We start from the raw sequence: 18,707 nt of genomic DNA on the forward strand, positions 1-18,707 counted from the left end.
TTCATGTTTGAAATGTACTGACTCGTTTTTTCCTCACAGCTGGTCAACTTGTGTGTGGCTGCAACATTATGGTCCCAATGAGTACATTTTTGGAGAAAGGGACATCAGTTGCACCACAGGGCGGTAGCAGGGTTCCTAGCACAATACATTTCCTTCTTCGGTAAGCATTTTTTTGTGTTTGATACTTTGGGAATTTTGGTTTGTCATGTTGATTTTAATATGACCTTTTCCATGTTTGAAATGTACTAACTCGTTTTTTACTCACAGCAGGTTAACTTGTGCGTGGTTGCAACATTACGGTCCCATTGAGTCCATATTTGGAGAGACGGACATCAGTTGCACCACAGGGCAGGAGGATCGTGCCTAGCACGATACATTTTCTTTCTTCGGTAAGCATTTTTTTGTGTTTGATACTTTAGATATTTTGGTTTTTCATGTTGATTTTAAAATGACCTTTTTCATGTTTGAAATGTACTAACACGTTTTTTCCTCACAGCAGGTAAACTTGTGTGTGGTTGCATCATTACGGACCCATTGAGTAAATTTTTGGATAAAGGGACATCAGTTGCACCAGAGGGCGGGAGTAGGGTTCCTAGCACAATACATTTTGTTTGTACGGTAAGCATTTTTTTTTTTTTTGTGTTTGATACTTTTGGAATTTTGGTTTTTCATGTTGATTTTAAAATGACCTTTTTCATGTTTGAAATGTACTAACTCGTTTTTTCCTCACAGCAGGTCAACTTGTGTGTGGTTGCAACATTACGGTCCCATTGAGTACATTTTTGGAGGAAGGGACATCAGTTGCACCACAGGGCGGCATTAGGGTTCCTAGCACGATACATTTTCTTTCTTCGGTAAGCATTTTTTTGTGTTTGATGCTTTTGGAACTTTGGTTTTTTATGTTGATTTTGAAATGACCTTTTTCTTGTATAAAATGTACTAACTCATTTTTTCATCACAGCAATTCAACTTGTGTGTGGTTGCAATGTTACGGTGCCATTGAGTACATTTTTGGAGAAAGGGACATCAGTTGCACCACAGGGCAGGAGGAGGGTGCCTAGCACGATACATTTTCTATCATCGGTAAGCATTTTTTTGTGTTTGATACTTTTGGAATCTTGGTTTTTCATGTTGATATTAAAATGACCTTTTTCATGTTTGAAATATACTAACTCGTTTTTAACCTCACAGCAGGTCAACTTGTGTGTGGTTGCAACATTACGGTCCCATTGAGTCCATTTTTGGAGAGAGGGACATCAGTTGCACCACAGGGCAGGAGGAGGGAGCCTAGCACGATACATTTTCTTTCTTCGGTAAGCATTTTTTTGTGTTTGATACTTTAGGAATTTTGGTTTTTCATGTTTATTTCAAAATGACCTTTTTCGTGTTTGAAATGTACTAACTCGTTTTTTCCTCACAGCAGGTCAACTTGTGTGTGGTTGAACCATTACTGACACATTGAGTACATTTTTGGAGAGACGGACATCAGTTGCACCACAGGGCAGGAGGAGGGTGCCTAGCACGATACGTTTTCTTTCTTTGGTAAGCATTTTTTTGTGTTTGATACTTTAGGAATTTTGGTTTTTCATGTTGATTTTAAAATGACCTTTTTCATGTTTAAAATGTGCTAACTTGTTTTTTCCTCACAGCAGGTCAACTTGTGTGTGGTTACTACATTACGGTCCCATTGAGTACATTTTTGGAGAAAAGGACATCCGTTGAACCACAGGGCGGGTGTAGGGTTCCCAGCACGATACATTTTCATTTCTTCGGTAAGTTTTATTTTGTGTTTCATACTTTTGGAACTTTGGTTCTTCATGTTGATTTTAAAATGACCTTTTTCATGTTTGAAATGTACTAACTCGTTTTTTCCTCACAGCAGGTCAACTTGTGTGTGGTTGCAACAATATGTCCCATTGAGTACATTTTTGGAGAAAGGGAGATCAGTTGCACCACAGGGCAAGAGGAGGGTGCCTGGCACGATACATTTTCTTTCTTCGGTAAGCATTTTTTTGTGTTTGATACTTTTGGAATTTTGGTTTTTCGTGTTTATTTTAAAATGACCTTTTTCATGTTTGAAATGTACTAACTCGTTTTTTCCTCACAGCAGGTCAACTTGTGTGTGGTTGCAACATTACGGTCCCATTGGGTCCATTTTTGGAGAGAGGGACATCAGTTGCACCACAGGGCATGGGGAGGGTGCCTAGCACGATACATTTTCTTTCTTTGGTAAGCATTTTTTTGTGTTTGATACTTTAGATATTTTGGTTTTTCATGTTGATTTTAAAATGACCTTTTTCATGTTTTTAATGTACTAACTCGTTTTTTCCTCACAGCAGGTCAACTTGTGTGTGGTTGCAACATTACGGTCCCATTGAGTTAATTTTTGGATAAAGGGACATCAGTTGCACCAGAGGGCGGGAGTAGGGTTCCTAGCACAACACACTTTCTTTCTACGGTAAGCATTTTTTTGTGTTTGATACTTTTGGAATTTTGGTTTTTCATGTTGATTTTAAAATGACCTTGTTCATGTTTGAAATGTACTAACTCGAATTTTTCTCACAGCAGGTCCACTTGTGTGTGGTTGCAACATTACGGTCCCATTGAGTCCATTTTTGGAAAGAGGGACATCAGTTGCAACACAGGGCAGGAGGAGGGTGCCTAGCACGATACATTTTCTTTCACTGGTAAGCATTTCTTTGTGTTTGGTACTTTTGGAATTTTGATTTTTCATGTTGATTTTAAAATGACCGTTTTCATGTTTGAAATGTACTAACTCGTTTTTTCCTCACAGCAGGTCAACTTGTGTGTGGTTGCAACATTATGGCCCCATTGAGTACATCTTTGGAGAAAGGGACATCAGTTGCAACACAGGGCGGGCGGAGGGTGCCTAGCAAGATACATTTTCTTATTTCGGTAAGCATTTTTTTGTGTTTGATACTTTTGGAATTTGGGTTTTTCATGTTGATTTTAAAATGACCTTTTCCATGTTTGAAATGTACTAACTCGTTTTTACTCACAGCAGGTCAACTTGTGTGTGGTTGCAATATTACGGTCCCATTGAGTCCATATTTGGAGAGAGGGACATCAGTTGCACCACAGGGCAGGAGGAGGATACATTTTCTTACTTTGGTAAGCATTATTTTGTGTTTGATACTTTTGGAATTTTGGTTTTTGATGTTGATTTTAAAATGACCTTTTTCATGTTTGAAATGTACTAACTCGTTTTTTCCTGACAGCAGGTCATCTTGTGTGTGGTTGCAACATTAAAGTCCCATTGAGTCCATTTTTGGGGAGAGGGACATCAGTTGCACCACAGGGCAGGAGGAGGGTGCCTTGCACGATACGTTTTCTTTCTTCGGTTAGCATTTTTTTGTGTTTGATACTTTAGGTATTTTGGTTTTTCATGTTGATTTTAAAATGACCTTTTTCGTGTTTGAAATGTACTAACTCGTTTTTTCCTCAGAGCAGATCAACTTGTGTGTGGTTGCAACATTACGGTCCCATTGAGTACATTTTTGGAGAAAGGGACATAAATTGCACCACAGGGCGGGAGGTGGGTGCCTAGCACTATACATTTTCTTTCTTCGGTAAGCATTTTTTTGTGTTTGATACTTTAGGAATTTTAGTTTTTCATGTTAATTTTAAAATGACCTTTTTCATGTTTGAAAAGTACTAAGTCGTTTTTTCCTCACAGCAGGTCAACTTGTGTGTGGTTGCACCATTACGGACCCATTGAGTACATTTTTGGAGAAAGGGACATGAGTTGCCCCACAGGGCGGGAGGAGGGTGCCTAGCAGGATACATTTTCTTATTTCGGTAAGCATTTTTTTGTGTTCGATACTTTTGGAATTTTGGTGCTTCATGTTGATTTTAAAATGACTTTTTTCATGTTTGAAATGTACTAACTCGTTTTTTCCTCACAGCAGGTCAACTTGTGTGTGGTTACAACATTATCGTCCCATTGAGTACATCTTTGGAGAAAGGGACATCAGTTGCACCACAGGGCGGGAAGAGGGTTCGTAGCACAATATATTTCCTTCTTCAATAAGCATTTTTTTGTGTTTGATACTTTCGGAATTTTGGTTTTTCATGTTGATTTTAAAATGTCCTTTTTCATGTTTGAAATATACTAACTCGTTTTTTACTCACAGCAGGACAACTTGTGTGTGGTTGCAACATTACGGTCCCATTGAGTCCATTTTTGGAGAGAGGGACATCAGTTGCGCCACAGGGCAGGAGGAGGGTGCCTAGCATGATACATTTTCTTTCTTCGGTAAGCATTTTTTTGTGTTTGATACTTTTGGAACTTTGGTTTTTCATGTTGATTTTAAAATGACCTTTTTCATGTTTGAAATGTACTAACTCGTTTTTTCCTCACAGCAGTTCAACTTGTGTGTGGTTGCAACATTACGGTCCCATTGAGTCCATTTTCGGAGAGAGGGACATCAGTTGCACCACAGGGCAGGAGGAGGGTGCCTAGCACGATACATTTTCTTTGCTCGGTAAGTATTTTTTTGTGTTTGAATCTTTTGGAATTTTGGTTTTTCATGTTGATTTTAAAATGACCTTTTTCATGTTTGAAATGTACTAACTCGTTTTTTCCTCACAGCAGTTCAACTTGTGTGTGGTTGCAACATTACGGTCCCATTGAGTCCATTTTCGGAGAGAGGGACATCAGTTGCACCACAGGGTGGGAGGAGGGTGCCTAGCACGATACATTTTCTTACTTCGGTAAGCATTTTTTTGTGTTTGATACTTTTGGAATTTTGGTTTTTCATGTTGATTTTAAAATGTCCTTTTTCACGTTTATAATGTAGTAACACGTTTTTTCCTCACAGCAGGTCAACTTGTGTGTGGTTGCAACATTACAGTCCCATTGAGTTCATTTTTGGAGAAAGGGACATCAGTTGCACCACAGGGCAGGAGGAGGGTGCCTAGCACGATACATTTTCTTTCTTCAGTAAGCATTTTTTTGTGTTTGATACTTTTGGAATTTTATTTTTTCATGTTGATTTTAAAATGACCTTTTTCATGTTTGAATTATACTAACTTGTTTTTTCCTCACAGCAGGTCAACTTGTGTGTGGTTGCAACATTACGGTCCCATTGAGTCCATTTTTGGAGAGAGGGACATCAGTTGCACCACAGGGCAGGAGGAGAGTGCCTAGCACGATACATTTTCTTTCTTCGGTAAGCATTTTTTTGTGTTTGATACTTTAGGAATTTTGGTTTTTCATGTTTATTTCATAATGACCTTTTTCGTGTTTGAAATGTACTAACTCGTTTTTTCCTCACAGCAGGTCAACTTGTGTGTGGTTGCACCATTACGGACACATTGAGTACATTTTTGGAGCGACGGACATCAGTTGCACCACAGGGCAGGAGGAGGGTGCCTAGCACGATACGTTTTCTTTCTTCGGTAAGCATTTTTTTGTGTTTGATACTTTAGGAATTTTGGTTTTTCATGTTGATTTTAAAATGACCTTTTTCATGTTTAAAATGTACTAACTTGTTTTTTCCTCACAGCAGGTTAACTTGTGTGTGGTTACTACATTACGGTCCCATTGAGTACATTTTTGGAGAAAAGGACATCCGTTGAACCACAGGGCGGGTGTAGGGTTCCCAGCACGATACATTTTCATTTCTTCGGTAAGTATTATTTTGTGTTTGATACTTTTGGAACTTTGGTTTTTCATGTTGATTTTAAAATGACCTTTTTCATGTTTGAAATGTACTAACTCGTTTTTTCCTGACAGCAGGTCAACTTGTGTGTAGTTGCAACATTACGGTCCCATTGAGTCCATTTTTGGAGAGACAGACATCAGTTGCACCACAGGGCAGGAGGAGGGTGCCTAGCACGATACGTTTTCTTTCTTCGGTAAGCATTTTTTTGTGTTTGATACTTTAGGAAATTTGGTGTTTCATGTTGATTTTAAAATGACCTTTCTCATGTTTGACATGTACTGACTCGTTTTTTCCTCACAGCAGGTCAACTTGTGTGTGGTTGCAACATTACGGTCCCATTGAGTACATTTTTGGAGAAAGGGACATCCGTTGCACCACAGGGCGGGAGTAGGGTTCCTAGCACGATACATTTTCTTTCTTCGGTAAGCATTTTTTTGTGTTTGATACTTTTAAAACTTTGGTTTTTCATGTTGACTTTAAAATGACCTTTTTCATGTTTGAAATGTACTAACTTGTTTTTTCCTCACAGCAGGTCAACTTGTGTGTGGTTGCAACATTACGGTCCCATTGAGTCCATTTTTGGAGAGAGCGACATCATGTGCACCACAGGGCAGGAGGAGGGTGCCTAGCACGATACACTTTCTTTCTTCGGTAAGCATTTTTTTGTGTTTGATACTTTCGGAATTTTGGTTTTTCATGTTGATTTTAAAATGACCTTTTTCATGTTTGAAATGTACTAACTCGTTTTTTCCTCACAGCAGGTCAACTTGTGTGTGGTTGCAACATTACGGTCCCATTGAGTCCATTTTTGGAGAGAGGGACATCAGTTGCACCCCAGGGCAGGAGTAGGGTGCCTAGCACGATACATATTCTTTCTTCGGTAAGCATTTTTTTGTGTTTGATACTTTAGGAATTTTGGTTTTTCATGTTGATTTTAAAATGACCGTTTTCATGTTTGAAATGTACTAACTCGTTTTTTCCTCACAGCAGGTCAACTTGTGTGTGGTTGCAACATTATGGTCCCATTGAGTACATCTTTGGAGAAAGGGACATCAGTTGCAACACAGGGCGGGAGGAGGGTGCCTAGCAAGATACATTTTCTTATTTCGGTAAGCATTTTTTTGTGTTTGATACTTTTGGAATTTTGGTTTTTCATGTTGATTTTAAAATGACCTTTTTCATGTTTGAAATGTACTGACTCGTTTTTTCCTCACAGCTGGTCAACTTGTGTGTGGCTGCAACATTATGGTCCCAATGAGTACATTTTTGGAGAAAGGGACATCAGTTGCACCACAGGGCGGTAGCAGGGTTCCTAGCACAATACATTTCCTTCTTCGGTAAGCATTTTTTTGTGTTTGATACTTTGTGAATTTTTGTTTGTCATGTTGATTTTAATATGACCTTTTCCATGTTTGAAATGTACTAACTCGTTTTTTACTCACAGCAGGTTAACTTGTGTGTGGTTGCAACATTACGGTCCCATTGAGTCCATATTTGGAGAGACGGACATCAGTTGCACCACAGGGCAGGAGGATCGTGCCTAGCATGATACATTTTCTTTCTTCGGTAAGCATTTTTTTGTGTTTGATACTTTAGATATTTTTATTTTTCATGTTGATTTTAAAATGACCTTTTTCATGTTTGAAATGTACTAACACGTTTTTTCCTCACAGCAGGTAAACTTGTGTGTGGTTGCATCATTACGGACCCATTGAGTAAATTTTTGTATAAAGGGACATCAGTTGCACCAGAGGGCGGGAGTAGGGTTCCTAGCACAATACATTTTGTTTGTACGGTAAGCATTTTTTTTTTTTTGTGTTTGATACTTTTGGAATTTTGGTTTTTCATGTTGATTTTAAAATGACCTTTTTCATGTTTGAAATGTACTAACTCGTTTTTTCCTCACAGCAGGTCAACTTGTGTGTGGTTGCAACATTACGGTCCCATTGAGTACGTTTTTGGAGGAAGGGACATCAGTTGCACCACAGGGCGGCATTAGGGTTCCTAGCACGATACATTTTCTTTCTTCGGTAAGCATTTTTTTGTGTTTGATGCTTTTGGAACTTTGGTTTTTCATGTTGATTTTGAAATGACCTTTTTCTTGTATGAAATGTACTAACTCATTTTTTCATCACAGCAATTCAACTTGTGTGTGGTTGCAATGTTACGGTGCCATTGAGTACATTTTTGGAGAAAGGGACATCAGTTGCACCACAGGGCAGGAGGAGGGTGCCTAGCACGATACATTTTCTATCATCGGTAAGCATTTTTTTGTGTTTGATACTTTTGGAATCTTGGTTTTTCATGTTGATATTAAAATGACCTTTTTCATGTTTGAAATATACTAACTCGTTTTTAACCTCACAGCAGGTCAACTTGTGTGTGGTTGCAACATTACGGTCCCATTGAGTCCATTTTGGAGAGAGGGACATCAGTTGCACCACAGGGCAGGAGGAGGGTGCCTAGCACGATACATTTTCTTTCTTCGGTAAGCATTTTTTTGTGTTTGATACTTTTGGAACTTTGGTTTTTCATGTTGATTTTAAAATGACCTTTTTCATGTTTGAAATGTACTAACTCGTTTTTTCCTCACAGCAGGTCAACTTGTGTGTGGTTGCAACATTACGGTCCCATTGAGTACATTTTTGGAGAATGGGACATCCGTTGCACCACATTGCGGGAGTAGGGTTCCTAGCACGATACATTTTCTTTCTTCGGTAAGCATTTTTTTGTGTTTGATACTTTTGGAACTTTGGTTTTTCATGTTGATTTTAAAATGACCTTTTTCATGTTTGAAATGTACTAACTCGTTTTTTCCTCACAGCAGGTCAACTTGTGTGTGGTTGCAACATTACGGTCCCATTGAGTACATTTTTGGAGAATGGGACATCCGTTGCACCACATTGCGTGAGTAGGGTTCCTAGCACGATATATTTCCTTCTTCAATAAGCATTTTTTTGTGTTTGATACTTTCGAAATTTTGGTTTTTCATGTTGATTTTAGAATGACCTTTTGCATGTTTGAAATGTACTAACTCGTTTTTTACTCACAGCAGGACAACTTGTGTGTGGTTGCAACATTACGGTCCCATTGAGTCCATTATGGAGAGAGGGACATCAGTTGCACCACAGGGCAGGAGGAGGGTGCCTAGCACGATACATTTTCTTTCTTCGGTAAGCATTTTTTTGCGTTTGATACTTTTGGAATTTTGGTTTTTCATGTTGATTTTAAAATGACCTTTTTCATGTTTGAAATGTACTAACTCGTTTTTTCCTCACAGCAGGTCAACTTGTGTGTGGTTGCAACATTACGGTCCCATTGAGTACATTTTTGGAGAAAGGGACATCCGTTGCACCACTGGGCGCGAGTAGGGTTCCTAGCACGATACATTTTCTTTCTTCGGTAAGCATTTTTTTGTGTTTGATACTTTTGGAACTTTGGTTTTTCATGTTGATTTTAAAATGACCTTTTTCATGTTTGAAATGTACTAACTCGTTTTTTCCTCACAGCAGGTCAACTTGTGTGTGGTTGCAACATTACGGTCCCATTGAGTACATTTTCGGAGAATGGGACATCCGTTGCACCACATTGCGGGAGTAGGGTTCCTAGCACGATACATTTTCTTTCTTCGGTAAGCATTTTTTTGTGTTTGATACTTTTGGAACTTTGGTTTTTCATGTTGATTTTAAAATGACCTTTTTCATGTTTGAAATGTACTAACTCGTTTTTTCCTCACAGCAGGTCAACTTGTGTGTGGTTGCAACATTACGGTCCCATTGAGTCCATTTTTGGAGAGAGGGACATCAGTTGCACCACAGGGCGGGAGGAGGGTGCCTAGCACGATACATTTTCTTACTTCAGTAAGCATTTTTTTGTGTTTGATACTTTTGGAATTTTGGTTTTTCATGTTGATTTTAAAATGACCTTTTTCACGTTTAAAATGTAGTAACACGTTTTTTCCTCACAGCAGGTCAACTTGTGTGTGGTTGCAACATTACAGTCCCATTGAGTTCATTTTTGGGGAAAGGGACATCAGTTGCACCACAGGGCAGGAGGAGGGTGCCTAGCACGATACATTTTCTTTCTTCGGTAAGCATTTTTTTGTGTTTGATACTTTTGGAATTTTATTTTTTCATGTTGATTTTAAAATGACCTTTTTCATGTTTGAAATATACTAACTCGTTTTTTCCTCACAGCAGGTCAACTTGTGTGTGGGTGCAACATTACGGTCCCATTGAGTCCATTTTTGGAGAGAGGGACACCAGTTGCACCTCAGGGCAGGGGGAGGGTGCCTAGCACGATACATATTCGTACTTCGGTAAGCATTTTTTTGTGTTTGATAATTTCGGAATTTTGGTTTTTCATATTGATTTTGAAATGCCTTCTTTCATGTTTGAAATGTACTAACTCGTTTTTTCCTTACAGCAGGTCAACTTGTGTGTGGTTGCAACATTATGGTCCCATTGGGTCAATTTTTGGAGAGAGGCAAATCAGTTGCACCACAAGGCGGCTGGAGGATGCCTAGCACGATACATTTACTTACTTCGCTAAGCATTTTTTTGTGTTTGATACTTTTGGAATTTTGGTTGTCATGTTAATTTTAAAATGACCTTTTTCATGTTTGAAATGTACTAACTCGTTTTTTCCTCACAGCAGGTCAACTTGTATGTGGTTGCAACGTTACGGACCAATTGATTACATTTTTGGGGAGAGGGACATCAGTTGCACCACAGGGCAGGAGGAGGGTGCCTAGCATGATACATTTTCTTTCTTCGGTAAGCATTTTTTTGTGTTTGATAATTTCGGAATTTTAGGTTTTTCATGTTGATTTTAAAATGACCTTTTTCATGTTTGAAATGTACTAACTCGTTTTTTCCTCACAACAGGTCAACTTGTGTGTGGTTGCAACATTACGGTCCCATTGAGTCCATTTTTGGAGAGAGGGACATCAGTTGCACCACAGGGCAGGAGGAGGGTGCCTAGCACGATACATTTTCTTTCCTTGGTAAGCATTTTTTGTGTTTGATACTTTTGGAATTTTGGTTTTACATGTTGATTTTAAAATGACTTTTTTCACGTTTAAAATGTAGTAACACGTTTTTTCCTCACAGCAGGTCAACTTGTGTGTGGTTGCAACATTACAGTCCCATTGAGTTCATTTTTGGAGAAAGGGACATCAGTTGCACCACAGGGCAGGAGGAGGGTGCCTAGCACGATACATTTTCTTTCTTCGGTAAGCATTTTTTTGTGTTTGATACTTTTGGAATTTTATTTTTTCATGTTGATTTTAAAATGACCATTTTCATGTTTGAAATATACTAACTTGTTTTTTCCTCACAGCAGGTCAACTTGTGTGTGGTTGCAACATTATGGTCCCATTGAGTACATCTTTGGAGAAAGGGACATCAGTTGCACCACAGGGCGGTAAGAGGGTGCCTAGCAGGATACATTTTCTTATTTCGGTAAGCATTTTTTTGTGTTCGATACTTTTGGAATTTTGGTGTTTCATGTTGATTTTAAAATGTCCTTTTTCATGTTTGAAATGTACTAACTCGTTTTTTCCTCACAGCAGGTCAACTTGTGTGTGGTTGCAACATAATGGTCCCATTGAGTACATCTTTGGAGAAAGGGACATCAGTTGCACCACAGGGCGGGAAGAGGGTTCCTAGCACAATATATTTCCTTCTTCAATAAGCATTTTTTTGTGTTTGATACTTTCGGAATTATGGTTTTTCATGTTGATTTTAAAATGACCTTTTGCATTTTGAAATGTACTAACTCGTTTTTTACTCACAGCAGGACAACTTGTGTGTGGTTGCAACATTACAGTCCCATTGAGTCCATTTTGGAGAGAGGGACATCAGTTGCACCACAGGGCAGGAGGAGGGTGCCTAGCACGATACATTTTCTTTCTTCGGTAAGCATTTTTTGTGTTTGATACTTTTGGAACTTTGGTTTTTCATGTTGATTTTAAAATGACCTTTTTCATGTTTGAAATGTACTAACTCGATTTTTCCTCACAGCAGGTCAACTTGTGTGTGGTTGCAACATTACGGTCCCATTGAGTACATTTTTGGAGAATGGGACATCCGTTGCACCACATTGCGGGAGTAGGGTTCCTAGCACGATACATTTTCTTTCTTCGGTAAGCATTTTTTTGTGTTTGATACTTTTGGAACTTTGGTTTTTCATGTTGACTTTAAAATGACCTTTTTCATGTTTGAAATGTACTAACTCGTTTTTTCCTCACAGCAGGTCAACTTGTGTGTGGTTGCAACATTACGGTCCCATTGAGTCCATTTTTGGAGAGAGGGACATCAGTTGCACCACAGGGCAGGAGGAGGGTGCCTAGCATGATACATTTTCTTTGTTCGGTAAGTATTTTTTTGTGTTTGATTCTTTTGGAATTTTGGTTTTTCATGTTGATTTTAAAATGACCTTTTTCATGTTTGAAATGTACTAACTCGTTTTTTCCTCACAGCAGGTCAACTTGTGTGTGGTTGCAACATTATGGTCAGATTGAGTACATTTTTGGAGAAAGGGACATCAGTTGCACCACAGGGCGGGAGGAGGGTGCCTAGCACGATACATTTTCTTACTTCGGTAAGCATATTTTTGTGTTTGATACATTTGGAATTTTGGTTTTTCATGTTGATTTTAAAATGACCTTTTTCACGTTTAAAATGTAGTAACACGTTTTTTCCTCACAGCAGGTCAACTTGTGTGTGGTTGCAACATTACAGTCCCATTGAGTTCATTTTTGGAGAAAGGGACATCAGTTGCACCACAGGGCAGGAGGAGGGTGCCTAGCACGATACATTTTCTTTCTTCGGTAAGCATTTTTTTGTGTTTGATAATTTCGGAATTTTGGTTTTTCATATTGATTTTGAAATGCCTTTTTTCATGTTTGAAATGTACTAACCCGTTTTTTCCTTACAGCAGGTCAACTTGTGTGTGGTTGCAACATTATGGTCCCATTGGGTCAATTTTTGGAGAGAGGCAAATCAGTTGCACCACAAGGCGGCTGGAGGATGCCTAGCAGGATACATTTTCTTACTTCGCTAAGCATTTTTTTGTGTTTGATACTTTTGGAATTTTGGTTGTCATGTTAATTTTAAAATGTCCTTTTTCATGTTTGAAATGTACTAACTCGTTTTTTCCTCACAGCAGGTCAACTTGTATGTGGTTGCAACGTTACGGACCAATTGATTACATTTTTGGGGAGAGGGACATCAGTTGCACCACAGGGCAGGAGGAGGGTGCCTAGCACGATACATTTTCTTTCCTTGGTAAGCATTTTTTGTGTTTGATACTTTTGGAATTTTGGTTTTTCATGTTGATTTTAAAATGACTTTTTTCACGTTTAAAATGTAGTAACACGTTTTTTCCTCACAGCAGGTCAACTTGTGTGTGGTTGCAACATTACAGTCCCATTGAGTTCATTTTTGGAGAAAGGGACATCAGTTGCACCACAGGGCAGGAGGAGGGTGCCTAGCACGATACATTTTCTTTCTTCGGTAAGCATTTTTTTGTGTTTGATACTTTTGGAATTTTATTTTTTCATGTTGATTTCAAAATGACCATTTTCATGTTTGAAATATACTAACTTGTTTTTTCCTCACAGCAGGTCAACTTGTGTGTGGTTGCAACATTATGGTCCCATTGAGTACATCTTTGGAGAAATGGACATCAGTTGCACCACAGGGCGGGAAGAGGGAGCCTAGCAGGATACATTTTCTTATTTCGGTAAGCATTTTTTTGTGTTCGATACTTTTGGAATTTTGGTGTTTCATGTTGATTTTAAAATGTCCTTTTTCATGTTTGAAATGTACTAACTCGTTTTTTCCTCACAGCAGGTCAACTTGTGTGTGGTTGCAACATAATGGTCCCATTGAGTACATCTTTGGAGAAAGGGACATCAGTTGCACCACAGGGCGGGAAGAGGGTTCCTAGCACAATATATTTCCTTCTTCAATAAGCATTTTTTTGTGTTTGATACTTTCGGAATTATGGTTTTTCATTTTGATTTTAAAATGACCTTTTGCATGTTTGAAATGTACTAACTCGTTTTTTACTCACAGCAGGACAACTTGTGTGTCGTTGCAACATTACGGTCCCATTGAGTCCATTTTGGAGAGAGGGACATCAGTTGCACCACAGGGCAGGAGGAGGGTGCCTAGCACGATACATTTTCTTTCTTCGGTAAGCATTTTTTTGTGTTTGATACTTTTGGAATTTTGGTTTTTCATGTTGATTTTAAAATGACGTTTTTCATGTTTGAAATGTACTAACTCGTTTTTTCCTCACAGCAGGTCAACTTGTGTGTGGTTGCAACATTACGGTCCCATTGAGTACATTTTTGGAGAAAGGGACATCCGTTGCACCACAGGGCGTGAGTAGGGTTCCTAGCACGATACATTTTCTTTCTTCGGTAAGCATTTTTTTGTGTTTGATACTTTTGGAACTTTGGTTTTTCATGTTGATTTTAAAATGACCTTTTTCATGTTTGAAATGTACTAACTCGTTTTTTCCTCACAGCAGGTCAACTTGTGTGTGGTTGCAACATTACGGTCCCATTGAGTACATTTTTGGAGAAAGGGACATCAGTTGCACCACAGGGCGGGAGGAGGGTGCCTAGCACGATACATTTTCTTACTTCGGTAAGCATTTTTTTGTGTTTGATACTTTTGGAATTTTGGTTTTTCATGTTGATTTTAAAATGACCTTTTTCACGTTTAAAATGTAGTAACACGTTTTTTCCTCACAGCAGGTCAACTTGTGTGTGGTTGCAACATTACAGTCCCATTGAGTTCATTCTTGGAGAAAGGGACATCAGTTGCACCACAGGGCAGTAGGAGGGTTCCTAGCACGATACATTTTCTTTCTTCGGTAAGCATTTTTTTGTGTTTGATACTTTTGGAATTTTATTTTTTCATGTTGATTTTAAAATGACCTTTTTCATGTTTGAAATATACTAACTCGTTTTTTCCTCACAGCAGGTCAACTTGTGTGTGGTTGCTACATTAGGGTCCCATTGAGTCCATTTTTGGAGAGAGGGACATCGGTTGCACCACAGGGCAGGAGGAGGGTGCCTAGCACGATACATTTTCTTACTTCGGTAAGCATTTTTTTGTGTTTGATAATTTCGGAATTTTGGTTTTTCATGTTGATTTTGAAATGCCTTTTTTCATGTTTGAAATGTACTAACTCGTTTTTTCCTTACAGCAGGTCAACTTGTGTGTGGTTGCAACATTATGGTCCCATTGAGTACATTTTTGGAGAAAGGGACATGAGTTGCACCACAGGGCGGGAGGAGGGTGCCTAGCATGATACATTTTCTTTCTTCGGTAAGCATTTTTTTGTGTTTGATACTTTAGGAATTTTGGTTTTCATGTTAATTTTAAAATGAACTTTTTCATGTTTGAAATGTACTAACTCGTTTTTTCCTCACAGCAGGTCAACTTGTATGTGGTTGCAACATTACGGACCAATTGAGTACATTTTTGGAGAGAGGGACATCAGTTGCACCACAGGGCAGGAGGAGGGTGCCTAGCACGATACATTTTCTTTCTTCGGTAAGCATTTTTTTGTGTTTGATAATTTCGGAATTTTTGGTTTTTCATGTTGATTTTAAAATGACCTTTTTCATGTTTGAAATGTACTAACTCGTTTTTTCCTCACAGCAGGTCAACTTGTGTGTGGTTGCAACATTACGGTCCCATTGAGTCCATTTTTGGAGAGAGGGACATCAGTTGCACCACAGGGCAGGAGGAGGGTGCCTAGCACGATACATTTTCTTTCTTCGGTAAGCATTTTTTGTGTTTGATAATTTCGGAATTTTGGTTTTTCATGTTGATTTTGAAATGCCTTTTTATATGTTTGAAATGTACTAACTCGTTTTCTCCCCACAGCAGGTCAACTTGTGTGTGGTTGCAACATTATGGTCCCATTGAGTCCATTTTTGGGGAGAGGGACATCAGTTGCACCACAGGGCAGGAGGAGGGTGCCTAGCACGATACAATTTCTTTCTTCGGTAAGCATTTTTTTGCGTTTGATTCTTTAGGAATTTTATTTTTTCATGTTGATTTTAAAATAACCTTTTTCATGTTTGAAATGTACTAACTCGATTTTTCCTCACAGCTGGTCAACTTGTGTGTGATTGCAACATTACGGTGCCATTGAGTCCATTTTTGGAGAGAGGGACATCAGTTGCACCACAGGGCAGGAGGAGGGTGCCTAGCACGATACATTTTCTTTCTTCCGTAAGCATTTTTTTTGTGTTCGAAGCATATGGAATTTTGGATTTCATGTTGATTTCAAAATGACCTTTTTCATGTTTGAAAGGTACTAACTCGTTTTTTTCCTAACAGCAGGTCAACTTGTGTGTGTTTGCAACATTACGGTCAGATTGAGTACATTTTTGGAGAAAGGGACATGAGTTGCACCACAGGGGGGGAGGAGGGTGCCTAGCACGATACATTTTCTTTCTTCGGTAAGCATTTTTTTGTGTTTGATTCTTTAAGAATTTTGGTTTTCATGCTGATTTTAAAATGCCCTTTTTCATGTTTGAAATTTATTAACTCGTTTTTTCCTCACAGCAGGTCAACTTGTGTGTGGTTGCAACATTACGGTCCCATTGAGTAGATTTTTGGAGAAAGGGACATCAGTTGCACCACAGGGCGGGAGTAGGGTTCCTAGCACCATACATTTTCTTTCTACGGTAAGCATTTTTTGTGTTTGATACTTTAGGGATTTTGGTTTTTCATGTTTATTTTAAAATGACCGTTTTTATGTTTGAAATGTACTAACTCGTTTTTTCCTCACAGCAGGTCAACTTGTGTGTGGCTGCAACATTATGGTCCCAATGAGTACATTTTTGGAGAAAGGGACATCAGTTGCAGCACAGGGCGGGAGGAGGGTTCCTAGCACAATACATTTCTTTCTTCGGTAAGCATTTTTTTGTGTTTGATACTTTGGGAATTTTGGTTTCTCATGTTGATTTTAAAATGACCTTTTTCATGTTTAAAATGTACTAACTTGTTTTTTCCTCACAGCAGGTCAACTTGTGTGTGGTTACAACATTACGGTCCCATTGAGTCCATTTTTGGAGAGAGGGACATCAGTTGCACCACAGGGGGGGAGGAGGGTGCCTAGCACGATACGTTTTCTTTCTTCGGTAAGCTTTTTTTTGTGTTTGATACTTTAGGAATTTTGGTTTTTCATGTTGATTTTAAAATGACCCTTCTCGTGTTTGAAATGTACTAACTCGTTTTTTCCTCACAGCAGGTCAACTTGTGTGTGGTTGCAACATTATGGTCCCATTGAGTACATCTTTGGAGAAAGGGATATCAGTTGCACCACAGGGCGGGAGGAGGGTGCTTAGCAAGATACATTTTCTTATTTCGGTAAGCATTTTTTTGTGTTTGATTCTTTTGGAATTTTGGTTTTTAATGTTAATTTTAAAATGACCTTTTTCATGTTTGAAAAGTACTAAGTCGTTTTTTCCTCACAGCAGGTCAACTTGTGTGTGGTTGCACCATTACTGACCCATTGAGTACATTTTTGGAGAAAGGGACATCAGTTGCACCACAGGGCAGGAGGAGGGTGCCTAGCACGATACATTTTCTTTCTTTGGTAAGCATTTTTTTGTGTTTGATACTTTTGGAATTTTGGTTTTTCATGTTGATTTTAAAATGACCTTTTTCATGTTTGAAATGTACTAACTCGTTTTTTCCTCACAGCAGGATAACTTGTGTGTGGTTGCAAAATTATGGTCCCAATGAGTACATTTTTGGAGAAAGAGACATCAGTTGCACCACAGGGCGGGAGGAGGGTGCCTAGCAGGATACATTTTCTTATTTCGGTAAGCATTTTTTTGTGTTCGATACTTTTGGAAATTTGGTGTTTCATGTTGATTTTAAAATGTCCTTTTTCATGTTTGAAATGTACTAACTCGTTTTTTCCTCACAGCAGGTCAACTTTTGTGTGGTTTCAACATTATGGTCCCATTGAGTACATCTTTGGAGAAAGGGACATCAGTTGCACCACAGGGCGGGAAGAGGGTTCCTAGCACAATATATTTCCTTCTTCAATAAGCATTTTTTTGTGTTTGATACTTTCGGAATTATGGTTTTTCATGTTGATTTTAAAATGACCTTTTGCATTTTGAAATGTACTAACTCGTTTTTTACTCACAGCAGGACAACTTGTGTGTGGTTGCAACATTACGGTCCCATTGAGTCCATTTTGGAGAGAGGGACATCAGTTGCACCACAGGGCAGGAGGAGGGTGCCTAGCACGATACATTTTCTTTCTTCGGTAAGCATTTTTTTGTGTTTGATACTTTTGGAACTTTGGTTTTTCATGTTGATTTTAAAATGACCTTTTTCATGTTTGAAATGTACTAACTCGTTTTTTCCTCACAGCAGGTCAACTTGTGTGTGGTTGCAACATTACGGTCCCATTGAGTACATTTTTGGAGAATGGGACATCCGTTGCACCACATTGCGGGAGTAGGGTTCCTAGCACGATACATTTTCTTTCTTCGGTAAGCATTTTTTTGTGTTTGATACTTTTGGAACTTTGGTTTTTCATGTTGATTTTAAAATGACCTTTTTCATGTTTGAAATGTACTAACTCGTTTTTTCCTCACAGCAGGTCAACTTGTGTGTGGTTGCAACATTACGGTCCCATTGAGTCCATTTTTGGAGAGAGGGACATCAGTTGCACCACAGGGCAGGAGGAGGGTGCCTAGCACGATACATTTTCTTTGTTTGGTAAGTATTTTTTTGTGTTTGATTCTTTTGGAATTTTGGTTTTTCATGTTGATTTTAAAATGACCTTTTTCATGTTTGAAATGTACTAACTCGTTTTTTCCTCACAGCAGGTCAACTTGTGTGTGGTTGCAACATTATGGTCAGATTGAGTACATTTTTGGAGAAAGGGACATCAGTTGCACCACAGGGCGGGAGGAGGGTGCCTAGCACGATACATTTTCTTACTTCGGTAAGCATATTTTTG

This window comes from Schistocerca cancellata, unplaced genomic scaffold, assembly GCF_023864275.1.
Source record: "Schistocerca cancellata isolate TAMUIC-IGC-003103 unplaced genomic scaffold, iqSchCanc2.1 HiC_scaffold_1168, whole genome shotgun sequence".
Lineage (NCBI taxonomy): Eukaryota > Metazoa > Arthropoda > Insecta > Orthoptera > Acrididae > Schistocerca > Schistocerca cancellata.